This window comes from Ambystoma mexicanum, chromosome 13, assembly GCF_040938575.1.
Source record: "Ambystoma mexicanum isolate Mex_15411 chromosome 13, UKY_AmexF1_1, whole genome shotgun sequence".
NCBI classification, from domain to species: domain Eukaryota; kingdom Metazoa; phylum Chordata; class Amphibia; order Caudata; family Ambystomatidae; genus Ambystoma; species Ambystoma mexicanum.
Window position 1 is genome coordinate 498,484,732 of NC_090938.1, and position 21,812 is coordinate 498,506,543.

General features: G+C 46.1%; 1 protein-coding gene across 3 annotated transcripts in view; it reads right to left on the reverse strand.

Moving 5' to 3' along the window:
* Positions 1-21,812, reverse strand: part of NSF (N-ethylmaleimide sensitive factor, vesicle fusing ATPase) — a 1,025,749-nt gene that overhangs the window by 179,312 nt on the left and 824,625 nt on the right. The gene's annotated exons all lie outside the window — the stretch shown is intronic.

A 21,812-nucleotide genomic window follows, 5' to 3' on the forward strand; every position in this document is an offset into this window, starting at 1 on the left:
AACTCTGCCCTCTGCCTCCACAACAGCTCTGTAGCAGTTCACAACACCCTGGCATGCTTAAGACTCCACCTCCTCCAGACAAACCCTTCAGACTGGTTGGTCCCACCTTGATTCTCCCACTGTGCAACAGAAATTCTGACGTGAACAGTCAAGGAAGAACTAATCTTGTTGTTGTTGATTGTTCAGAGGTTAAACATAGGCTGTGGCTAACTAGGATCATGATTGGAAAGTTCTCAGCTAAAACCTGAAGCCATAAACTAGGATGACCTCTTATGAAAGTGTTGAGTTATGACTTTAAGACGTGTTTGCAGAATGTGACAAAGACCCATAGATTGGGTGATGGTGAGCCTGAAGTGACCTTGGGGGCAAGGTGCCACCACCAACTCTATGATCAATGTCTCAGAGGTGGTACACAGAGGATCTGACATGCTCCCCAAACCATCAGTAGACTTCACTCTAATACTCCCTACCAAGACAACAACTTCTGGCCCTGTATATCTTAGGCCAGGGAGACACGAACACAGCAAGATTGTCCAGGTTTCAAACCCTGGGTTAATCCTGGTCAGACTACCACACAGTGTAAAATGTGATTACTGGGCTAAATTCAGCAATGGACAGTATAATGTAATCTGCCTCTGACTTACTCCCTGTGACATTGCCTCGCCCTGTTACATGTACGCTGCCTGATACCATCTTTGTATATCTTTTGCATCTTATGGTGGCTGCCTGGCACCTACCTTAATATGGCCTTCTGCCCGCCCTATGTGTGTGCCTTCTATCTGACCTTCCTTACAGCTTAGCACTGTTTATGTTTTCTTGCTTCTCTGCTCCTACCTGTTCTCATTGTTTTTGCATACCTGTACAACTGTCATAGCCCGCTGTCTTGAGGCCTATGTCAATTCTGCACCTTACCTACTTGAACCTGCATACGTGATGCAGCCCCCTGAACCATAGGGTGAGGCTTTCCCAAATTGTGCACCCACTCCATTTTCTTCTTTATTTCCAGCCTTGTGCTGGGTTCGAACCCGATTACTTGCACTTACTCTACCCTTCTCCTCCCTCCCCTCTGAGCATTACTCCTTCTCCGTGTCCTGCACTTCCCCTCCTGCCCAATTTCTGTTACTGCACTTGCACGCCACAAATTAACTCAAGATCGAGTAGGAACGTTGCTTGTCTTTATTCCCTTTTCCTTCCCAACCTACACTTCCCCCTCTCCTCCCCTCTCCACTCATTTCTGTTACTGCACTTACACGCTCCGATTTGTCTCAAGGCCTAGTAGGAACGTTATTTTTGGTCCATAATAATCTCCAACGTGACCATGCCGCAGACCCAAACTTGCAGTGATGGGAAATGAGCATGCAGATATGGTTTGCATAACATGAGAAATCCAGCCGTCTGACTTGGGGCCAGCTCACGCACATCTCAAGGACTCCCCTACTTCCGTGCTTGAAATCAAACACAAGTTTGTTTAATGCTGGATAGTGGCAAACACTATCCAGGGAAATCTAAATCCCTGACTGCCAGATCCACCTAGAGCCCCTTTGCACATCAGAAGTGGGCGACAGTTGCAGTGAAAATGTGAAAACATATTAAAGTGCATGCAGACCAGTCAGCTGCCAATGGTTTATCACTTTGGCCCCATGCGGGTGTATAAAAGGAGCAGGACGAACAAAGAAGAGTGGGAGCTGGGAGTTGAAGGCGAAAGGATTGGGCATTGCATGGCAGAGGACCAAGAAAGAAAGCAATGGAAAGGAGAAAGTGGGGGAGAAGCAGAGGAGCAGTTTTGAAAGTGAGGAGAGCACCATCAAGTGAATTGAGTAGGTGATAAAAGAAGAGAGTAGGCATTTGGAGAAGGAGAAACTATTTCTAGAGTAGAGTGAGGCAGGTGACAGGAGGAAAGAAGCACATCATTAATGAAGGTGAGTGGAGCAGAAAGAGGAGGAGGAGAATAAGATCAGAGAGAGCAGTAGGAAAGGAAAAGAGCTATGTAGTGTAAAATATCGAAGAGGAATGGAGACTGAAAAGGAGGGGGTGAAGGTCACCGGAGCACACAAAGTCAAGTTCCTAAAAAGGAAGATGATCAGATAGATAGGCAAGACTAAAGAGTGTTGGTCTAATTTAAGCACATTAGGGTGACTCCTGGCTTGGAGCGAAAGTAATATCCCGAAAGGTCTCTGGCAAACTGTCAATGTGACACCCCTACATTCCATTATGATCCTGAAAAGGATCCAACAGTCTGACACATGGCCACCATTCAGAATGGCGCAGGCACCATGGGTGGTGGTGTTGACATCTCCCAAAAGTTACATGCAACAACTTGACATCTTGACTTCCACAAAGGCCAAGGTATCTACAGATACTGCCAAGAAAGAAGTGTGGGCACTTAAAAACACAGAATGTCAATTACTCTGTTTTCCCGCCAGAAGGCAACATCTAAGGGGGACAGGGAAAGAGTGAGGACCTCTGTCCTAGAGAGAAGCTTATGTTAGTCTGAGGATGGAATTCTCATTTCGTAACCTCAGTTAAACCCCAATCCCTTTAGTTTTCTGTTTTTACAATGAAGGCCCTTGAATAGTAAATTCTAGCCTCGAGTTGTCTGACAAAGTATGAAAACCTTTCTTCTCAGTACCCCAGACACATCCTGTCCTTCCACCACTATTTCACACATCCAAGAGCACTTTGGAAGGTACAGAATCAAAGATGGGGAAAGTGGGAGGAATGTGAGTAAAGTGGGAGGAATGTGAGTAAAGTGGGAGGAATGTGAGTAAAGTGGGAGGAAAGAGAGTAAAGTGGGAGGAAAGAGAGTAAAGTGGGAGGAAAGAGAGTAAAGTGGGAGGAAAGAGAGTAAAGTGGGAGGAATGAGAGTAAAGTGGGAGGAATGAGAGTAAAGTGGGAGGAATGAGAGTAAAGTGGGAGGAATGAGAGTAAAGTGGGGGAAACGCAGGCAGGGCACAATGGGAGGGGATGTAATTAAAGATGTGTAGAGGGGGAGGGGGTGAAAGGGCAAAATGGAAAAACAAAAAGCATCACAATCTACGCACTGCAGCAATCGCTGGAGAGTGTAAGAGCATGGATTTCACAGTGCACTCTAATGCTCTCCCAATTTACACAGATTCATAGAAATGGGTGTAAGGAGAACACCAAACTCACCCATTGTGCCATTGGGCATCATTATGAGTCTTGCGGTAGCCGCCGGAGTCATGAATTTAACGGCACCCGACAATGGGCATTTACCAGGGCATTCCAGCCCCGGCGTACCCGGTAATTGCCCATTGCCGGTATTTATTACTCCCCATTCCCATTTGAGCCCCATTGGACTCAATGGGAATGGGGAGGTCGGATGCACCGGCACCATTCATGAATGGTGCCGGTGCATCCGTCGAGGTCCGCTCGCGGGTGCCAGTAAGCCCGCCAGAGTAGAAACGCACCCGCGAGCAGAATTCATAATTTGCTGGTCGGGTAACAACGGTACTGGCAAGCTTACTGGTACCATTGTAACCGGACCGGCAAACTTGTAATGAGGCCCATTATCTTTCAAAAAGGACCCATAGATGTGTAACCTAATCGCCTACTTTACCCTAGTTGATCCAATCTCTAATTGCGATTGATGAATTACTGTGGCATATTTGACCTAAATTAGTTGACCATCCAGGTTTGGGAATACACTTATTATCTCTCTCAAATCCGCCAACATACACTGGACTGCCCAATGGCATGTAAATAATACAATTATAGTGCTGCCCTGAACCTTCATCTGTTTCCTACTCCCTTTGTTACCCTTCAACATTACCTTTTTTTAGCCCTCTGAGGCAGCAAAAAGTGACAAACTACTTACAAGTAAATCTTTAAATAAAACAAATAATGTGGGCGATGTCAGCATAGTTCTGGTGGAAAAGAAAATAATGTTTTATTGGGGTCCTAAGAATTACAAGAATGATTTAAAGAATGACATTATGCTGGACCAACCAGATATGATAATAGAGTGCACCAAGTTAACGTTCTTAATCTGAATTCATTTATTAATAAAAATCAGAGGGAAAACAATGCATTTCTGGCACAAAAACGCTAACAGAATGTACTATTGATAAGTGCGAAGGACTTGGATCCTTTACAATGCGGTGCGAGCATGTGACTTGAATATCAGATGTTGCAGGGGATGTGAAAACAAACCAGGGATGAGGACAGGACAGAATGACATAGGAATGTGATGGTGGAGAAAATGCAGAATTAAGGATAGAAGGGTGACAGAAAAGTGGGGTAGGGTTGTCCTGGAAGGGTAGGGGGAGAGGAAAACAGGGTGATGCAGTAGCGTAGAGTGCTAGGAAACAGGTTCTTCAGATAGGAGAGCTTTGAGGTTGGATTTAAATAGTGGTAGGGTTGGAGTAGTACAGTACAGAGAGGGAGAGGGTTTCTCTTTTTATGCTTTAAAAAGGCATATATGTCCATCTCTAGTAAATGTCCTTTTCTGTGCGTGCCTAATGATCTTCTTGGCATACCTGCAGAGTCGTTCCTGCAGATCGTAGAAATCTCTTTTCTCAGAGCCAGTGACATCATCGCTTCGAGATGTGTCCCTGTCCCTACTCATACTGGTTTTGAACAAATAGGTCTAAGAACAAAATACTTGAATCTGATATTTTTGAAAAACTTCCTTAGTTGAATTTATTTTTGAAGAAATTACGCTCTCTTGGTATGTACATAGCTAAGGCCTTTACTTAACAATCCCAGCTCTGTGTTCATCCGGTCATCCATTGATAGATTGATTACTGTTATACCCAGCTCCCTGTGTGCCTTCATGGTTGATTGTTCCATGGTCTCGCCTGTATTTGTCTCTCAAGGCTGACAAACCGTTTCTGATTCCTGCCCCTCAAATTGCCTCTCTGAAAAAAAATGTGTGGTTGTGAGGTGTTCGGGTATGCATGTGAAGGACCCGATTCTGCACCCATTGCCTCTGGATTACTAAACATGGTTACAATACATTGATGACATTTTTCTATTATGGTGAGTTAGTGAGTCACAACTCATTTCTTTTCATGGGTAAATAAGCGACCCACACATCATATTTACGGTGACATACTGTCATCGAGAGAAGGTAGCCTTCTTAGAAATATGGACCATAAAGCGAGGCACTAGGTTGATCTCTAAACTGTATTGGAAACCCACAGACAAAAATAGTCTTTTACATCACATTAGCTTTCATTCAAGCAGTTTAAAAGATAATCTCCCATATGGCCAATTTCTGCGAATACGCAGCAATTGCTCTGAGAAAAGGGATTCCAAAGACATTGAACGATCTGCAGGAATGGCTCGTCAACCGTGGGTATCCCAAGAAGATCATCAGATAGGCACAGAAGAACAAATTACTTCTCCCTGGTAATGTTCTTTCTACTGGATGTTCCTCCCACAAATTTCTCATCTTTGATATACAGATATCCTGATTGCAGTTTCGGAAACTTTTGACAGCAGAGGGTGCCGTACGTCATTGGGTCAATGTCCCTCGGTGGCTTCCATCCCCACGCTCGGATGGGACTTGGTATAAATAGCACGTACTGTGCCCATTACCTCAGTTCTAGTTTTTCCCTCTTGCGCACAGCCGACTTGAGGATACATAACCGGCATGGCATTGCAAGAGAGAAGTATATTAAAAATTCACCCACAGTCAGAGGGGTCGGCTAGGAGGGCGATGAGGAATCTGTGTGAGGAACATCCAGTAGAAAGAACATTACTAGGGATAAGTAATTTGTTCTTCTAATAGATTGTGTGCTCCCACAGATTTCTCTTCTTTGATAGACTCCCATAGCAGTTATAATGAAGGTGATGGGACCAGTGGATTTTATTACTGGTTTATAGTGTGTAAAACAGCATTCCCAAACCTGGCATCCGGACCTGAAAAGGTGTCCAGACAGCAATGTTTTGAGAAGGGGTGAATCGAGGACCAAATTGCAGGATTACAAATGTCCTGCACCAGTACACCTCTTTGCAGAGCCGAGAGTGGTTGCCACTCCTCCAGTGGAATGTGCCCTTAGATTTTCAGGACATCCTTCCCAGCCAAAGAACGATATTCTGAAACACACAGACTGTTCCAGCGTGACAAGATCTGTTTAGTTACGGCTTGATCCAATCTGTGTTCAGTGTAACCGATAAAGAGTTGATCGTCTTGCCTGACATCTGCCAATCTGGCAATATAAAAACTCATCGCCCTTTTCGGTCAAATCTGTGCAAACTCTTTCTTCCTTGGAAGGATGAGGAGGTGGATAAAATACAGGCAAGGTAAGCTTTTGCGCGAGATGAAATTCGAACACTGCCTTGGGAAGGAAGGAAGGATGGGGAACCCTCAAGACTACCTTCTACATGGAAAATGTAGTGAAAGGAGGTTTACATGAAAAAGCCAGCAGTTCACTCAGTCTACGAGCAGAAGTGATGGCAACAAGGAAGCTTGAATTGAATGTCAATGTGAGCAGACAGGAATGGAGAGGTTCAAATGGAGCTCTCAAACATTTTGAAAAACAACTTCAGGTCCCAAGCCGGGAATAAAAAAGGGAACAGTGAGAAAATATTTGTCAGTCCCTTGAGGAACTGTATGGTGATGAGTATTTTAAAGTAAGAGACTTGCTTTGGTGTGCATTTGAAGATGGTTAACGCTGCTAGTTAGCCCTTGGCCACAGTCACCTGTAGCCCCGGGTGGGCCACGTGCAGCAAAGTAGAAAGCACTGTAGGTGTTTCACAGGTGAAATTATCAACATCTTCAGCTCTACACCAACTGCAAAACTTGTTCCAATGGCAGCGGCATAAGGGCTTTTGTTGCTGGTCTTCTGGTCGAAAGCAATACCTCCATAACGTCTTCCGGAATGTCCCAATCTTTGTATTTTAACTGCTCTGAAACCAAGCGTGAAAGTTCTGATTTCTGAGTAAAGAAGGTGGCCTCCCTCTTGTGAGAGCAGAGAAGAGAGAAGATGGAATGGAGGGCAGATGGAAATTCCCAGAAGTTCTGGTTACCACATCCCTCCTGGCCCAATCCAGAGAAATCAGGATCATGGACTTCCCAAACTTCCTCAACCTTCTGATGACATGAGGAATGACGGGACTGATGTAAATGCATACAGTAGTGGAAAATCCCAGTCCACCACAAACGTTTCTCCTAGAGCTCTTCTTTGAGGAAATTCCCTGGAGCAGAACATGTCGCATTACCTGTTGACACTGGACGTGAACAGATCCACTTGAGGGGTTTCCCAAAGAAGATAATCTCTAGAAGGACTTACTGAGCTAACTCCCACTCGTGGGAGTCAGCTTTGCCTGCTTGGAGCATCTGCCATAGTGTTCTCTTCCCCGGCTAGGTGAACAGTCAATCAAGATATGCTATTTTGCAGGGACCAAAACCAAAGCTGCATTGCCTCCCTACACAGTGGTAGTGACCCTAGACCTCCTCTTTTGTTGAGGTAATGCATGGCCACTGTATTGTCCGGCATTATCAGGATGTTCTTCCCCTGTATGAAAGGCAAAACGGCCATCAGTCCTAGTCTGATTGCCCTCAGCTCTAAAAAGTGTATGTGTAGTATGGATTCTGATGGGGACCAAAGAGTGCTGATCGGGAGATCGCTCATGTGAGCTCCCCATCCTGTGAGGGAAGAATCCATGACTACTGTTATCGCCGGCTAGGGTTGCCAAAAAGGTTCTCTATCATCACTTTCTCCTTGCAGGTCCACCACAGGAGATTATGTGCAACTTTGCTGGTGACCTGAGGAAGGTCAGTCATCCTGCCAGAGAATTGTGACCATTGGGAACGAAGGGCTGTGACGAATCCCAGGGTATTGTCCTGCTCCCATAGGGGGAGCCCCTTCCCATGATTCCAGGGAGTTGAGGCCGCTACCCGATAGTCCCCTGGTGGTGGTACTCAGCGGGTGGATTTCATGGGGATGGAAAACTTCTATGGGACTAATGATGACCATCTTGGGAGAATGCAGTATGCACCCCCGTATGCACAGCCTCTCAGCAACCAAGCATGAACGTTGGGCTGCTGAGGTTCAGATGGAGAGTCCGCCCCTTCTCTGAATAGGACAGCAGATCCACTAACTTCGAGTGCTGCGTTATCCGAACCCAGTCCTGAGTGATCAAAATCACTCCTGAGAATGAGCAGAATGACCAGGATTAGCGGGAACACACAGTGGAGGTCCAAAGTCCAGTCGACTGCTAAAGCATCCCCCTGAGCTCCCTGCAAGGAAGTTCCCTGTAGCAGAACTCACACTTCCTGGACACACTGGAAGCAGAGAGGTCCACCTCTGCGGGAGAAGATCTCCTGAAGAACTTCATGGCAGAGCTCCTACTCTTGGGAGCAGGAAGTCTGTCTGCTCAAGACATCCGCTATGACCTTCTCTGTTCCAGCAGGATGAGCCACTGTCAGGGATATGCTGCTCTGCAGTGTCCAGAACCACAGTTGCATTGCTTCTCTGCACTGAGGCAAAGACCCCACACCCCCTTGCTTTTTCAGCTTGTGCATGGCTACTGTGTTGCCCAGCAAGGTCTCGAGAAACTCTGTGCAAGACCTGACAAATGTTTTGCATGCTCCCCTGAAACAGAGACCAGTGACAACGGAGGAGCCACTGAAGTAACCTCATGCACAGTCGGGCTTCCGAAACCGGAAGGAGGCCATCCAATCCAATAAGCGCAGGAAGGCTGAGGCACCAACTTGTTCCTGGGATGAAGGACAAGATGTTCGCCATGCGATACTTGGGCGGAAATGCTGTGCCCAAGCGAGTGCCCAAGACCGCACTGATAAACTGGAACTATTGGACAGCGAAACAAGAGACTTGAAGTTCAGGGAGAAGTCCAAGCTGTGTAACAGGCTGCACATACAAAACAAGTGTGCCATCTCCTGGCCTGGGGAACGAGTTTGGACAAGCCAGTATCCAGTTAGGGGAAAGCTTCCCTCTAGAGGTGAGCCGCGACCACTGCCATTAGCTTGGTGTAAACCCGGTGTGCCAAAGATGGTCCCAACGACAGCACTTTCACCTGGTAGCGGCAATTGAGCACAAAAAATCTCAGGTACTTCCTGTGCTTGATGAGAATAGGCACATGGAAGTACGCCTCCTGAAGATCCAGGGGCACCATGCAGTCCTGTCAATCGAGGGCTTGGGCTAGAGTTACCATATTGAATCGTCCTTGTGCAGGTACTGGGATGAGGAGGAGGCAACTAAGTACTACCAAACTCCAAAACCAGCAATGAGCGGTCTAGTCTTCTTTTGAACAATCAGGCTGGCGTGGCAGACAGAGTGCTTGAGAAACCAGAGAAGATGCAGAGTGTATGCAGTGGAAAGCGTGGCTAAAGGAAGCTGAAGGCCGGTGGTAGAGTGCGGAAAAGTAACCGGCGTGAGCAGAAGAAGCTGCCGAGTGAGGGCCGAGCTGCGAGGGATGCATCATTGGTGGGAGCAAAGTCACAGAGAGCCGCAGCAGACACGGAGCAAGGAGCTGCATGAGATAGAGAGGACTTGTGACAGCCAGGAAGCTTGCTGGAATTCCGTAAGAACTGAGTGGTGAGTCGGCCTAGAGAAGGGGACACAGGGCTGGCAGGAGAGCATGTAAGACTGACAGGAAAGCTATTGAATACAGATTTAAATGAAAGTAAACACTTTGATGAAAACAAGTATTTTGAATACCGATTTACATAAAAGCAAGTACTTTGGAACTTTGAATACTGATTCGAATGAAAGCAAGCAGAGTTGAATACCGTTCCGAATTAAAGTTGTTTTGTGGAATCACACGAGTTAAAGGAACTGGGCAGGCCTTGGCAAGACCTACAAGGATATCATTGTGAACTGTGCAGATTAAAAGAACAAGCATTGGCAAGAGCCATGAGAGTATGTGAAAGTGCAACAAGCTAATGGTGGAAAACAAGCAATGATAAAGCATAAAGATGTGAAATAAGAATGACCTAAGCACCACTGTAGAGATAAGACAGTGGCAATGTGCATATGAAGGAGCAAGCAAGGTGTGTCGGTTGCGTGACCTGTAATCGGTGGGCTGTGTGGTCCGTCAACTGAGCCTAGACCGAGTATACCCCTTTATGAAAAGCCACTGAAATCACCACAAAGAAGCTGTTGATTGATTCAAAAAGGAAAACTGGTTTGATGTGAAAGTAAGGCATTGAATTATATAAAAATGGTGGAGGATAACCAAGACAGAAGAGCTGGGAAGGATCCCAAGGAATTGTGTTGGAACTGTTGAAAGACTTGAAAGCTTGGGGAAGGGATCCCCTTTTTGGTACTGTGAACTATTTGAACAATGGGGAAGGGAAACCTTTTGACCAAGAGCTGGACCAAGCTGTGAACCTTTATTTGAACACTTCTCATTTTGAGGCCGACATCCCTACACATTGTATAAAAATAGATGTGAGGGCAAGTATAGGTTTTGGACACAGACATTTGCTTTGGACTTCCTGACACAGACAATCCTTAGATTTATTTAGGTAGGGAACTCCCAATTTAGCATAGGACAACTTAGGCCTTTTTCCAACCCTCTTTATTTTAATAAACGTTTGCAGCCCAATCTTTCAGTGGATTGTCTGTGTCGCATTCATGATGCCTTGACACACCTAGCTTGTTGAGGTAGTGCATTGCCACTGTGCAGTCCATCAAGATCAGCACATTCTTGCTGTGTGCGGAAGGAAGAAAGAAAGGCAACAAGGTCAGCCTAATTGCCCTCAACACCAACAAGTTGATGTGTTCAAGAGACTTCAAGGAAGACAACAGTAAAATCACATTCAGATCTGTCAGGTGAGCACCCCAGCCTTTTAAGGACGCATCTGTGACTACTGTCCGTTGGGGCCAGGGTTGGCAAAGCAAAGCCCCTTTGAACAGCTTGTCTCGCAGGGACCACCATGCCCGGTCTTGAAATACTCTTGTCAAGACTTGAAGAAGGTCTGACCTGTTCCCCTGAAATTGAGACAACAGATAAGTGTGACGAATCTGAGGCTGTCATTACTTCTCCCCCGGGAGGGAGACCTTTCCCATGGGGCCAGGGTTGTGTGTCCACAGTACAATAGTCCCCCTGGGGGTGGTGCGCTAAGGGTGGATCACATGGGAGGAGAATCCCCCTATGGGATAGTGGACGATCATCACCAGAGAACGCAGTATCTCCCAACTTCACCATGTCCAACTCCTTCTACAAATCCTCCTGCACACTGCCCTGGATAAGGCAAATATGTATTGCTGCCAAGTTAACCAAACTAACCTATATGACAACAATGAGAGACCAAGTAGTCCAATGTGTTATGCACGCAGATTTAAGGTTGATAATGTGATGAAGAAGATGGTTAGGAGTGCAAGGATTACTAGTGTGAAGACGAGCAACCAGTCCAGTTTTCCGTGCCCAGGGATGGGCTCTAGCGAACACATCAGCGTGACACGCAAGCTCGAAAGGAAGCCAGTGTCAAGCTCAGGCTCGAGCGAATGCAACAGAGACACGAGAGATTGAGAGCCGTCCTCCAAAGAGGAATAGCAAAAGACTTACCCATTTGCAAGGCGAAGTGCAGAGGAGTCGGAACGTGCAACCCGTGAGAATTCTTAGTCTGCAGGGAAGCTGCAGAAGCCGCTCGATGCCGGAACCCTACAGGAGCCTCCAGGAAGAATACGGCTGCCTGGGAGCCATTGGTACCGCAAAGAAAGAAGCAAACCGGTAAGTACGCAGGTTGCCTGGAAGCTGTGAGAGGTGTGGGAAAGCGTCAGGGTGGTGGAGGGGGCTCAGAAGTTGGCAAGAGAGGGTTAGGAACTCTGAAAAAAAGGAGAAACTGTAGTAAACGCTTGTTTAAGAATACAACGCAAAGGTGCGAGTCTGGGACCCACACCCAAGAGAAAAAGGGTATGGACCCAAAAGAGGGTATGGTACCCTGAAGCAAATGAGAGAGTTGTATACTTGGCATGAGAGTGAACCAAGTGGACACAATGTAACCTTGCAAGTCTGGGATTTGCACCCATATGTGAAGCCAAAGAAAAAAGGAATTCTACACTTGGTAGCGGGGCATACCAAGCTGGTAGGATACAGGAACTGTGAGGTCAAGTAAAAGTTTCTCGTGACATATCCAGCAACTCAAGAGAAGGATAAGTCTAGGGGGGAAAAGGAGCACAACCCTAGCGTTTGGAGTTGCATATTTTGAAACATTACTTTGCATCACTTTATTACCAGCAAGACTGGGAACTTTTCTGTTTGAAAGCACCTTGAACACTTTATACCTTAAGAAGAAACCATACTGGCACAGTTAACTTATATTGTTAGGGACAGTAGTAGGTTTTTGGACAAAACAGTGACAGAGTGTTTGGTTTCGGACTCCTGACAATTTCACTAGTTTCTGTTGAGGCAGGGAACCCGCACTTGGCTTTAGAGATAGCGAGGCATTTGTCCAACCCTTCCATTACTAATAAAAGTCTATCCTGTGAAGGCATCATGAAGCACGACAGACAACAGATTCAAATGTTAATGAACACTATTAATTAAATTAAATGTCAGGATGAAAAAAGGCCTCACTTGACCTACACTAAGGTGGGATTTCCCTCCATAAAGAAAACTAGGGAACATCTAGGTCAAGAAATTTTAATGAAGAATCCGTCTGTGTCCAAAACCTATACTTACCTTACAACTTATTATATACAAAGCGTACGGATATCAGTAACCAAAAGAAAACAGTGTTCAACCCCTAGAAGTTCTGACCTTCTTCCAGTTCGCAGTTTCTGTTCAACCCTCTTCCCCAAGTGTGAAAATAGTTGTATAACAAAGTCTCAAAATGATCCTTTGAAAACCATGGAAAAAGGAAATAGTTTAAATGATGACACGGGTTGTCTTCCACAGGTTTAAAGCTGCTGCCAACAAAAGCACTGGGCTTCCCTTTCCCAAGTTCAGGCGAGTTCACAATACAAGCACTGGGGTTCCCTTCCCCAAGTTCAAGATAGTTCACAATAGAAGCACTGTTTGCCTATAGTACTTCATTTACAGTTGGAGTTGGTTCTATCCCATTCACTGTGTTCTATGGGGTTGTCTTTCCCACCTTTATTTCACTCCAATATTTAGGAAAAAGCCATTTGCTAGGTTTTGATTCAATTTGAACTTTAAAGAGGTTTGAGTATGTTATCAAGTTGAGCAATAAAGATTTTCACCATTGAAATGTTTGTTTTTAGGCGCGAAACGGGGCAAAACTGCTACTTGCTTAGAGTGCACCATCCCTTTAACAGTTTTTATAATGGTTAATTTCAATGAACAGTTCAAACAGACTTTCAAGAGCATGTCCTGTTCCATTCAGACCCACGCGACCACTCTGCTACAATGTATATGTTCACAATTACTGAAGAATGGTTCACAGTGCTCATGGTCACTCACACTGTGTTTTCTGACTTCTGAAACTCACCGGCTTCCTCAGCAGGCTTTCCGCATACGGCGCTGAACCTGCTTCGATTTGGTTGTCTCCAGAGATTCCGTCCTCTGCCTCAGATGCTCTTGCAGAGCCATGGGGGAACAAGCACTCTGCTTCTTTATTAAAAGGACGGCCCTTCAGCATGCCTCCTTCCTTTACTGTGCAGTTCTGCCAGAGAACTCCTGTTCTCGCACCATCCCATTTCTGAACTCCAGCTCTTGCCGCCTCTGGTATTCCGACCCCTGTTACATGGCTGCCCTGCATCCAACGGCTCCCAGCAGTGTCTCGCCTTTCTCTCCCTCTCTCTGCTCTTTTGGTTACCCAGCTTTTATATACCTGTGGTCTATGAATGAGTTGCAGGTGTGAGTCCCCTCTTTCAATTGGCCGACCATAGTTAAGCTTATTAATGAGACATGGCAGATATTGATACTGGTAGTCCTTTGAGGCTCTCTTCCTGGTCTCAGTATTAAAGTGGTGTAGGTGCATGTTAGCATGTATGCCTCTTAGTTGACTCTTCCTCGTCCCAATACCAGAGCGACCTGACAGACAAAATAAGGGAAGCTGGTTTGCAATAACCCATAGATGTTGGAGAATGATTGGGTGGGCTGTCATTAGGAAAAGGGGGATACTAAAGGCCCCCCACTCTCAGTCCTCAAGGACCCTCCACCCAGGTGATCTTCCCTCGCTTGTCCACCCGCAGGGTCAGGTTGCAAAGGTAATGGCCTTTCCCTGGCAACCTGCACAGAGGAATCAACGGGAATAGGAGTGAGAATACCCTCGGGTGTCTCACAATCCAAAAACATGGCACCATTGTGTCCGAGCCTTACTTCTGCACCCTTACATAAGCCACTGAAGCGATCAAATGCGCAGCCAAAGCTCCGACACTACAAGAAGGCAAGAGGCCATGAGACCCAGTAAGCACAGGAAAACTGAGGGGAGGACACTTCCTGGGATTGAAGGACATGAAACATCTTGATAATGTTCGCCACTCAATCTTCGGTCGGGAAAGACCTACCCAGGCGAGAGTCCATGACTGCACTGAAAATTCAGAGCGACTGGAACTGTGAAACCTGAACTTCCTGAAGGTCAGGTAGAAGCCTAAGCTATGCAACAGACTGAACTTGCGGTACAGGTGTACTGGGGAGTGAGCTCAGATGGGCCAGTTGTCCATGTAGGGTGCCAAAAATGGAGCAAACGGTAGGACCTTGACTTGGTAGTGGAAAGAACCCACCACAAATCTCTTACTAAAAATAAAGGTACGTATTGTGCTTGAGATGAATCTGCACGTGCAAGTATTTGTCCTGAAGAACCAGCGACACCAACCAGACCTGCATATTGAGGGCTTGGAGGATCTGAGCCAGAGTCCCCATTTTGAACTTGTCCTTGAGCAAGACAAAAACAATCTCTATTCCAACGCTTCTTTGTTTTTCCCCAAGTTCATTTCATGGGAAGAGTTATACAGGCCCAGGTTCGCATGGCCGGGTGGGTAGGAAAGGGAGTAAGTCACTACAAAGGGAATTACCCTTTGTCCACCAAACTAGGGCCAGAGGGTCTTCACCTATACTGTACCAATCACCTTATGAGACATGGTATTGCCCCAGTCCCACAAATACCCCACAAAGGCTGAAGGAGAATAGGTTAGGGTATCTCCAATCTCACACCATCTCCCCTCCCCATTTCTAACATATACTGAGACGAGGAAGAGGCAACTAAGATCAGTAAAGATTACCCATAGGAGTAACATGGGGCAAGTAAGGGCAACCTACCCTAGAAATAACTTGAGTTGTCCCACTAGTAGAGTCAGGCAGGGTCAGGCAGTTAATAGTAACCATGTACACCTGGACTCCACTTGACTGGTTTTTTTCACTATTAAAGGTGTGGTTTAACACAGGTGGATGAGCGAGCTGGAGAAGCATTTTGGACCAGAGAAGCCACGAAGCTGCAGGAAGGAGGATCCGGAGGAGAGCAGCGTGCTGCAATGCTGGCCCGGTGTGTGAGGAGGGCTACAGCGTGGCTGGGGAGCTGTGTCTCCTGAGAGCCGGAGCAACGCAGCTGGGACCCTGCTGTCAGTGTCTGTGCAAGTGCTCGTTCCCGTGGCCCGTGTGCCAGGCCCAAATGTGTCGGAGGGGCAGGTGGTGAGACCCTGACCTCGACCCAAAGCATCCTGGGGAGACCGCGCCAGTGCTACGCTACTCTGAGTTTCGCATGAGAGAGAGAAACTCGGGAGCGTGCAGGTGGCTGGAGCGGGAATGGGAGGAAAAGCAAGATTCATAAGACTGCACGAAGCGGAAAGCAAGAACCACAAAGTAGAAAGAAAGTAAACAGTACTTGCGAGTGGCGAAGAAATAAGAGGACAGAAAGTAAACAGATTTAAAGGTGGGCAAGTAGCCCAGATTTAAATTGAAAAGCGAACAGAAGCAAAGTAAAACGAAATTGTGAGGGCGCACAAGAAAGACAAGCGATGGCATTGGCCCAAAAGAAAAGTAAGGAAAAGGTGCGAGTGAGCACGGAAAAGGAAAGTGACAGTATTAAAGGTGCAAGGACGCACTGCAAAGGAAAAGAAGTGCAAATGGGCACAGCCAAAGACAGGAGTGAGTGAAACAAAAGGCTAAAAGGGTAAAAGAAGCACGCTAAAGCAGGAAGGTGCAAGAGGCGCAGGAGGAGTACGGAAGGAGTACAGAGTGGAGAAGAACAATGCAAGTGTGCATCGCAAAGTGAAAGGAATAAAAGACAATGCAAGTATGCACAATAAACACCTGAAGATAAAATGTTCCAAGGAAAGTGCAAGTGAGAAATAACAAGCAGGGCAAAAGGGTCAGAGTGGTAGCGCTGATGAAAAGCAAAGAGCCTGGAGTTTTCGAAAGCCTCTGATTCTACCACATGAGAAGAGTCTATGCCTTCCTCTCCTCTATCTCTACATGTGGTGTTCCCCAGGGTTCTACCCTCTCTCCCTGGCTGTTCAAGCAATACCTGGCACTTCTTGCCCACTGCATTGCTGCTCTCTGCCCCAACTTTCAGTGCTATGCGGATGACACTCAGCTAATTTTCAGGCTTCCTTCAGCCACTTCTTCTTCTCTCATCTCTGACTGTCTGCTGTCCAGGAGTGGTGTGCCGCCAATAACCTCAGCCTTAATGCCATTAAGACTGAGATTCTCCTCATCAGTACACCTGCTCCCTCCTTTGCCGTCACTCTGGCCGGCCTCTCTTGGCCCTCTTCCTGCTCCCACCTGTGAGGCTAAAAATCTTGGGTTCATCTTCGACTCCACACTCTCCTTCTCTCCTTACATCTCAGACGTCTCTAAGAAGTCACACTACCAGCTGCACCTGCTCAGAGGCATTCTTCCTTTCCTCTCCATCCCCCAGAAGCTCACTGTCTCCAGAGCTCTCGTTGTCTCTAGGCTGGACTACTTCAACAGCCTCTCTCTAAATCTGCCTGCCTCTACTCTCTGCTCTCTGCAACTCATCAAAAACAACACTGCGAGACTTATCCTTGGCATCAAGCCCAGAGATTGTATCCCTCCATGACTGAAATCACTGCACTAGCTCCCAGAGGCTGCGAGGATTATGTTCAAAACCCTCTGCATTGTCCACAAGGCCTTCTGGGGCCTCAAAACCTTCAACTCTCTCTTCCCAAATATCTTCCTTCTCAAGCTCTTCGCCTCCAACTCCTCAGGGTCAGTTGCTTCTCCAAGCAACGAGTTGGTGGTAGATCTCTTTCTTCGGCTTGGGCCTCCCTCTGGAACAGCTTCCCTGCCTCTCTGAAACTTGAGGCGAACCATCTCCGGTTCCAGAAGCACCTCAAGACCTTCCTCTTTGCTTCCGCTTTCTCTCCCCTGCTGCTGAACTCCTGGCTGAAACTGAAACTGCACTGGTCACCTGGCTACCCTCTGATCTCAGGCCCAGGTCTGCTCCCTGCCAGTTGCACACCTGCACTGCCCCCCTGGCAACCCTTGCACTCGGGGGCTGTTTATGTATCCCTAAAGCCCCCTACCAACACTTGACACCTGATGTCTGCACTTACCCTTGCACTTGCCACCAGCTGGCCGCACTTCTTTTTTATTGTTTTTATTTTACTGTTTATCCCATGTACTGCACTGCCCCCTCCCCTTTTTCCCTGGCACCCCCCCCTCGCACGTGTGCGATCTCAATGTCACCTGGCCTAGTAAGATTGTCTTCCCTCTGTTGACCCTCCCTTGCCTCGTCGGGCCTTGAAACACTTGTGTATAGGCGCGTTATAAATGCCATATCATATGTAGGAAAAGTTGTAAAGAAAAAGGCATATCCTGACCAGATGACTGTTTGGAATTGGAGCGGCCAAAACGTGGGGAAGGGCGCACAGAGAAAGCAAAAAGGAACTGTGATATATTTTGTTTTGTGTTGAATGCAGGAAGGGGCCTATGATTGGCGAAGGAAACCCAGAAAGGCCGACTTAAGAAACCAAAGTGCACCTTGATGCATACATATATATATTTTGTTTGCGTTGAAAGCTGGAGAAAGCCTCTGCATAAGGGAAGGGAACCCCGAGAGGCCTACTTAAGAAATCAAAGTACAACCTGCTAACATTCATTTTGTGTTTGAAAGCTGGAAGGTGCCCGAGCTTGGGGAAGGGTACCCCGGCTAAGTTGAAGATTTACTGGTTTGCTTTATAGTGGAAGGGAACCCTGAGAAGCTTAAAAAGAGAACTGATACATTTTCTTTTATGGTGCTTGGACCTTGAATAAGTTGAAGGTTGGTGAAGCTTGGTGAAAGGAACCCCAAGGAACTCAAAGACACTGGAGGTATTGGAGTTCACTGCAAGGACCCTGTGGCAAAGGTCTTCCAAGCAACCCCGTTTGACTTAACACTTTTTGATAAAACCCCACCTGGCAAGACAGCCACCGGAAACCAAACTTGGTTTCCCCATTTTTCTCTTGAACCACTACTTTCATTTTTGACAAAAGATCCCTTAACACATTTTTGTATAGAGTCAGGGCAAGCATAGGTTTAGACACAGACAGACTTTTTATTTGAACTTTCAGACACTGACTAGAGCTAGGGCTAGTTCGGTATTACACTAACCCTGAAACTTGAAATAAAGGATTTGAAATCTTACTTTGAGTCTGTGTCTCTTGTCACCATTCATGTCTCACACTACCTAAAAACAAAAGCTAAGGATCTATCTGTGTCAGGATGTCAGAAATCTGTTTCTTTCTTGTCCCACAACAATCCTGTTAGTTAAAAAGCTGTTTAACCTGGCAAGTCCGTTAACAAAAGTTCCTTCTTTGTTCAAGAAACCTCGTCATTTCTTGATACTTCTTGTAGGTTTGCAATTTGCCTCGTATACTCCCCTGCATGGACTTCTTTTGCACTTGCAACTGCCTAGTATGCTTCCCTGCCAGGAATCCTCATTTATTACAGTTCTTCTTTACATCCAAAATGGCATAAACCTTCCTTGGTTCGGTATATCTATCTGTTTCACTGGTCATTTTAAGCTTTCCCCATATCTGCATTCCATGCACTCATGTTATTGGGGTTCGGTTTTGTACTCTGACCTTTTTACTCGCAAACAATCTTCTTATTGCTTCTATCTCTGGAGCTTTACAATGTTCAATGTGTGTTTGGTGCCGTCGCCAAAACACTCCAGTGTCCCCACTTTGCTTGGGCTGACTCACCGGCTTGGTCTCCGGTCCTGTTTGCACTTACTCCGCATAGCTTTGCTTCTTGCTTAATGCTCTGGGCTGCTCAGACGTCTCTTTGGCTCCAATCGCAGCTCCTCACCAGCACGCCCGCTTCCTTCAGGTCCCGGTAAGGTTAACGTTGCTTCTTCCAGCTGCCGAACACCCAGGAATCCTCTTGCCGTTCCTGGCATCTCCATGGCTTGTCCTGCTCATGCAACATTATTTTCCTTCTCTGCTGGCGAGCCCTTTTGCTCCACCACACCGGCTCGTGCCTCCGGCTTCCACACGCCTCCGATGGAGATGCAACGTCTTCTCCTGAACAACTACTTGATTTTCATCTTTAAATGTCCCACGCAACAGGACTTTCAGGAAACAACTAGCACACTCATTGAACTTGAGGCTCCTTCTGCTCTGCATTATTTCCTTCATCCTCTTCATTCCAGTACTTCACTGGTTGTGGGACTTGGAGTCCATTTATGTAAACTGATGCATAGTATTTGGAAAATCTCTCTCAATGGTTCCATATGACAAATCAGTTCTACATAAAGGGGAAGTAGAACTAAAAAAGGAATTCTTGGAGCTTTTACTTTTTAGACCAGGAATAGGAAAAGGTTTCTCTACTTTCCCTTAAAGGGGCAGGGGGGCGGACAGAAACATGGCAATAGGACATTAGGGTGTTGGGTATCAGGGGGTCCTTTTCATGGGCAAATGGGGTATAACATGTCTCATCCAATGAGGGCATGACATCTCCCACATAGCTGTCGCCTTCCATGTGATCCTCCCTCATATAGCTGGCCCCTGGGTCAGTATCAGGCAGCAGCTGCCGTCCCCTGGCCACATCGGAGGAGGTTACCGCTGGGGGATCCGTGATGACTCCATTGGATTCATCACACCCCTCTGAGTCAGGCAGTGAAACAACACTCCAGTGAGTGCTGGTGGTGGGGGAAGAGTGCCTTTGGCCCGGGTCTTTCTATCTCTTGGTTAGGGAGTAAAGCGACACTTAAAATGCCAATCCGCCCCAAACTATTTCTTTCAAGCACCACTGATACAACTACCAAAATCCTTTTTTAAAACACTATTCAAAATGGCCTCTGCCTTCGTGTGGCAGAATAAAACTCGCTAAATAGCGATGCAAACAATGATGGCACAGAGGAACAAAGGGAGTCAGTCTTTCCCAGTTTTATTAAATATTATGAAGCAGCGCAAATGAAGGTGATTAGAGAATGGTTTACGGGTGACTCAATGAACATTTGGGTTAGAATGGACTAGGTGGCAGTGGGTGCACCATTAGTGGACGTGTTGTGGCTAGACCGGGCTCACATGCCACAAAATATACACAACAGCCAGATCACCGCTGTAGCAGCAAACACGTGCGACATTCTAATAAGAAAGATGGTTATATCATCGATTCCCTCTCCTTTTGCAACGATATTTCGAAATCCGCACTTAACTCCCAGGTTGGAACAGGGAGCGTTCAAGAATTCGAAGGAGGCAGCATGTCTAAGAGTGCGGGATCTAATGCAGGGCCAGGAAGTGAAACCCTTTCAAACTTGCAAAAGGGACTTCGAAGCAGGGGAGGAAGAGAGGCTACAATACCATCTGTTGCGCCATTGGATCTTGTATCAGCAGCATGTCGACCACTCATCCAGTTTGAGAAATACATCTCCTCTCAATAAGGAGACAATACATTAATCTCCTCACTAAATAGAGTATTCACTGATAACAACCAGTCAAATTCAATGGCCATACATGAAAAAATGGGAAGCAATGTTGGGTCGTACACTGCCACAAGAATGGTGGGATTATTTGTGGAGAAACATCCCTAAAATAACCAGAGGCACGCAGATTTGTGAAATGTGGTACAAAGTTATGTTTCAGTGGCGCTTGACCCCAGTTAAATACTTAAGATGTTCCCCAAAACCTCACCCCGCGGTTGAATAGGAAGCACCGATGGAGGGGATTGGGCTCACATTTGGTGGGAATGCCAGAGGATTAAACCATTTTGACAAAATCATAATCACTAGACTCAAAGAGATGTTTCAACCTAATAAAAAGGTGGGCTGGGAGGAATGTATGTGCAGGCTGTAGGATCCTGAAGGGAGACGTCGGTCTAGAGCTTAATTGAAAGCATATATGATAATCATATTAGCGGCATTACTATACAGAAATGGAAACAGCAGGAAGGGCAGGCAGAACATGACTGGATATCAAAAATCTGGACCTTTGTTGCATTGGAATGGGTCACCTAGTCCGTCCAAGGGGATCACTTAAGATTCAGACAAGACTGGGGCCCTGGGCTAAACTTTCTCTGCACCGACTATAAAATACTGTTATGTCCGCAAAGGATAAGACTTTTAGACATGTAAATGACTCGTCCTAGCTGGGACTCCTTTTCAGAAATCAAACTTTTATGGTCTAGCCGGATCCAAATGGTTGGGGGTACTGAGGGTATGGTGAGAGGGAAGGGGGGGTTCTGTTAGTATGCTGTTGTAATGTTGAATAATGCAAATACCAATAAAATAAATAAAAATATATATATATATATATATATATATATATATATATATATATATATATATATATATATATATATATATATATATATATATATATATATATATATATATATATATATATATATATATATATATATAGACAAAGCAAGCATAGTATGAAGAAAAAAGCAACTGAGGCCATTGGGTGCGGCGCCTCAATATATATTGGCATCAACGTCGTACCCTGTATGTGTCGACACAAAGCCCTGA